This window comes from Arachis ipaensis, chromosome B08 (genome assembly GCF_000816755.2).
Source record: "Arachis ipaensis cultivar K30076 chromosome B08, Araip1.1, whole genome shotgun sequence".
NCBI classification, from domain to species: domain Eukaryota; kingdom Viridiplantae; phylum Streptophyta; class Magnoliopsida; order Fabales; family Fabaceae; genus Arachis; species Arachis ipaensis.
The window spans coordinates 51,059,870-51,064,756 of NC_029792.2; the positions used below are offsets into that span (position 1 = coordinate 51,059,870).

The window sequence follows — 4,887 nt, forward strand, 5'->3', positions numbered from 1 at the left end:
GATAAATTCATACGTACCGATACGTTTAAAATATTGACAAATAGTAATAAACCATGTGGCATTTTTTTTCCACATCAGCATTTTATTTTTTCTCTTTTAAATATATATTATATCACCACTTTTACTAATATACCCCTTTAATTAAATAAAATAAAAAATATATTTTTTATTTAATTTTATAAAAAGTCTTAAACATCCTTATTTTATTTGATTAGACAAAAATACCCTTGTAAATTAATCAAATTTTAGAATTCAATTAATCCTAATTTTATAGATTCAAATAATTTAAATAACAAAACAAAAATATATTAAAAAAACCAAAAATTAATCTTTCTTCATCTTCTCCAATTCCTCTAATCATTAGTGTCCTCCTCTAAAGCAAATCAAAACATATCAAAAAAAATAAAAAAATCAATATGTTCTTCATCTTCTCCTAATATCATTCATGTCCCCTCCCCTCTGAAGCACACCAAAACGGCAAAACCCTAGCAATAATTGACTGCATTGATCTCGGTAGCTAGCCACCCATGGAATTTAAAGAACCTAAAGGCAAAACCCTAGCAATAATTAACCCTAGCCCTCCATCGTCAAGCCCCGTCCAGCCGTCGTCGTCCAGCACCTCTCCCTTTCTGGCAGCCACCGCGTCTTCCTCCACTCCTCCATGCACTCTGCCACTCTCTGTCTGCATCATCAAGAATGGAGCCTCTGACTCAGGTTGGTTCTTGATTTTTTTTGGTTTGATTTTTCACTGCTTCTATTTGTTTTTCTGTTCTGTTATTGAGTTAATTCTGGTTTGTTCCTAAGTATTGTAGTACTTGATTTTAGTTATGATTTTTAAATTTTTTGATTCTTGGTTGGCATATTTTTCGCAGTTCTCTAGTATTCTCTTGGTTGCTATTCTTGATTCTTATTTTTGTTATAATTTTTTAATGCTTCTAGTTTTTCCTGTTCTGTACTTGAGTTTATTCTGTTCTTTGATTTTTTATTCTTAATTTTTCACTGCATCTATTATGATTCACCATAGCACTCTATTTGATGTTATTTCATATACAAGTGTTTCATTTATATCATAATTAGTAATACAACTCTAAATCTTTGAAGTTTGGCTAATTATAATTCATAGAGCATGTTACAAATCATTTTTATAAAACTCAGAAGAAAATTGAAAAGATGCATGCCTATTGAAAGTTGAAACCAAATTAATAGTACTGTTTTAACTCTTTCTTAGTAGTCAATAGCAGAAATAGGCATTTGGTTTAAATATGCATGTAATGTTATAAAGAATTTGATCCTTGTTACTTATCTAGCTTAAATATGTATTATTTTTACCTTCTTGACTAAACAGATTTTTGTCTCTCTTAATGACTTTTAGTTTATTACTGTAAAATTGATGAGCAAACCAAAGAGTTTTAAGGAACTAAGACAGCGATGAAAAAAGGAAATACTTGCTATTTAATTCTTTGTTGATTGTCATTATCAATCTTATATTTGGCTTAATATTTCCTCAAGGGCATAGAACTAATTTTATTTGTTGTGCCTTAAAATACTAGTGAAGTTACTATCATAGTACTAAATATGCTTCAGGGATTTGGCCAATTTTAAGGGCTAGGTTCTTGTCCTCGTTTATGTTTCACTTATTTTTTATTTTTTATTTTTATTTTTATTTTTATTTTTATTTTTATTTCATGACTTCATAATAATAATAATAATAATAATAATAATAATAATATATTTCTAAATTTTGCATTTCTTCTCACTCATCTTCTTATGTAGTTAATGTCTTTGTTTCCCTATTTCTGTGTTTCCACTCACTCACTTCACTTTCACACACACTCTCCTCTCTGCTGCTTCTGTCACAGCTCTTTAATTTTGCTCCATGAAACTGTTGCAACACTAAGTTTGCTCTTCTTCATACAGTCACTCAAACCCTGTCTTGTGACCCTTTTCAGGTTTGATCCTCAATCTTTATTTTATTTTGTTTTCAGTATCTCGGGTGTGTGTTAATTGACCAAAGTTTGTAACTTTCTCTGTGATTCTCTGAGCTGTTATGTTTTCTCTAAGTGACATTTTCTGTTGTTTGCTTGAATTTTGGAACTGACTTTTGTCAATTATTCCATGACATTGACTTGAAGTAATTAACTGGCCCTTTAAATTATTATTATTATTATTATTATTATTATTATTTTGAAAAAAAAATTCTTTTTTTTGGGTGAGCTTGATTTATGTTGTTTTTGGTGTTTCGCTTGGAATTTTGCTTGTGTTTAAGGTTTTATAATGGGTTGGTGTGTGAGTAGACATGTTGCAGTTCATCTTAGTCTTTTATCTTTAATGTGAAGCTTTTTAGTTGTTTTCTATAAATTTTGGTAAGCTGTGTGAAACCAGCATCTCTTTTTGTCTTTGCTGTTTTGGTTGATTGAAACTATTGTAGAATTTCTCTGCCTTTATTTCATAGGGTTATTGTCCCGGTCTATGGCCAATAAGTCAATAACCCTATTGTAGAATTAAAAGTAGAAAGTGAAATTAAAAGTCAACAAAACAACGAGTGGATATGGATAGTTGTGCTAAGTGGATATGGATAATTGTGTTTTCAAATTCTATTTCTCTTTGCTATTTTAGGTGAAAGCTGAGCAAAATTGGTTTGATCGAAATGCTAACTCGGTTGAATTAGTTACTTATGGCTGGTCGCATTTTTTTTTAAATAAGTAGGTTCACATAATTGATCTAGATTCTAAGATCAATAAGGTTTTCTCATGTTTAGGGTGCGAGAACCTTGATCTCAATGGCTAGAAACTACGATGTTTAGGATAGGTAGTTAGAAAGATTAACACTTCTGAGATCCAGATCATGTTTAAACATTTTAAATATAATATTATGAATTTGATCTGATGGTATGTAATCATGTTATCTGCCGTATGCTATGCTTTTACTGGTCGGGTGTCGTGCTGCCAAAATATTTAAGTATTTCTCTAATATCAGTAATTAGTGGTGCTGTTTCAATGGTTACAAGGTGGGCTGGTTTAGGAATTAGATAAACCAGGGTCTGTTTTATGGTTATCTTGTATGGCATTGAAGATATCAAAACCTTTCCTCCTGAAGGCTAATGAGTTCAAGTGTGTAAATACTTTTATTTCTCTAAGAAATAACACACTGCAACTGTGCTTAACTACTGTATAATTGTCAGTGTGATGTGTACATATGGAAGTATAGTCATTGTTGTCTTAGTCAACACATGGTTCAATGATTAACAGAACAATGTATTTTATTCAATTTGCTTCCAGAGTTGGCGTGTTTGGAGAGTCTTGAGATTTCTTGCAGTAAAGTCACTAATTTTGGCATCAGCTTTCTAAATGGTACTTTCCGTTTCCTTGTATTATTGTGGTGTTTCAGAACAATTAGGATTTTTTATTTTATAGGTTCAACCTAGCATTTTCATCTTCTTCCATGGATTTTTCTTTGTTTTCTGTTTTTATGTGAATATATGGTTATAATTCTGAATGCAGCTATCAACCAATCAGTTTGTCTTTTCTGGGAAAAAATTTCAGTTATATATCCAATCTTCCTTGTGCTTCATTTCTTTGATGTAGACTTCAGGTGTATAAATCATTCTTGGAAAAGTCTTTGTTTTTTCATTTGTCCTTGTAATTTCTGAAGTTGATATTGTTTATGTTAGTCAGTAGACATGTTGCAGTGTGAACTATAAACAGTACCGATATACAATACTAGCATCTCAGCTTGCCAGTTTGAACAGAATTCTTGAGTTTCAGTATTTTATAATTATCTATGCTTCATTAATTTTCGATGATGTCCTGGTTCATTTCAAGGTTGCAAAAGCTTTCCTTACTAAACTTGGAAGGGTGCCTTGTAACAGCTGCATGCTTGGATTCTCTTGCAGGTTTAATTGCTTGATATACTTTTATGCTTATTATGTTGCTGATCTAGAAAATTGGTCGCTTTATTATATTCCCTAGAAACAATACAACTATACAACTACTAAACCTATAAACTAGCCAACATATTTAAGGATATCCTTCAGTGGTGCCATTGTGAGAATGGTTGAATTCTTGTCTTCTCTCTCTGAAAAACTTAATTTGTACAATTTGTAGAGTTGAAGTTCAACAAAAGCAAGAAAAAGTTGCCATAAACAATAACAAGAAGAGAAAAAGATGATACTTTTATTTGCAAAATAAATAACTTGAGTGGTTTATACACTCTGCTGTACAAATGTTATCCTCAATTATCAATACAACCTAAGATATTATCATATTGCAAGCTCAAAATTGCTTCACCAAAATTAATAATGAATGAAAGAATGATTAGAGAAAACTCAATAAAGGCAACCTCAAGCAGGAAGATCATTCTAACATTACAACGCACCCTTGAATTCTTCCAATTTGCCCTCGAACTGCAGGAAGATCAAAGAGTTCTAGCAGCAGTCCCACTGCTTCCCTCCTCTCTTCTGCATCTCTTGTTAGAGACTTCACCACTGGTGATAAAAACTTGGTTTCTACCATCTTCTCCTGCATAGTACTATTACATAAGATAACTAAGTAATTAACAACAACAAATTGAGTCAATTTCACAAGAAATGTTGCCTTATTTTCACAATTCTACCTTTGTCTCATCTTTGCCCGAAGCCATATTTCGTAACAATTGAATGATGTTAAGCTTCTCTTTTCTATAATCATATTCATAGAAAACTGGATTTTTTGGAGGAAAAAAGAAAAGAAAAGAATAATCAGTTACACAAGTAGTAAACTGTAACTGGGAAACACATGATAAAGGAATTAACTTTATAAGAAACTAATGGGAAATTAAGATCAAAAAAGGAAAAATCAATCACACACATAAATTCAAGAAATTCAGAAGGAAATTGAATTGAACCTGTCG

At 31.3% G+C, this 4,887-nt stretch overlaps 1 long non-coding RNA gene across 1 annotated transcript; it reads left to right on the forward strand.

The window, feature by feature from the left end:
- Positions 3,157-4,003, forward strand: LOC110265509. The gene is made up of 2 exons (XR_002351653.1): positions 3,157-3,350; positions 3,822-4,003. It is a non-coding gene; the product is annotated as an uncharacterized LOC110265509 (long non-coding RNA).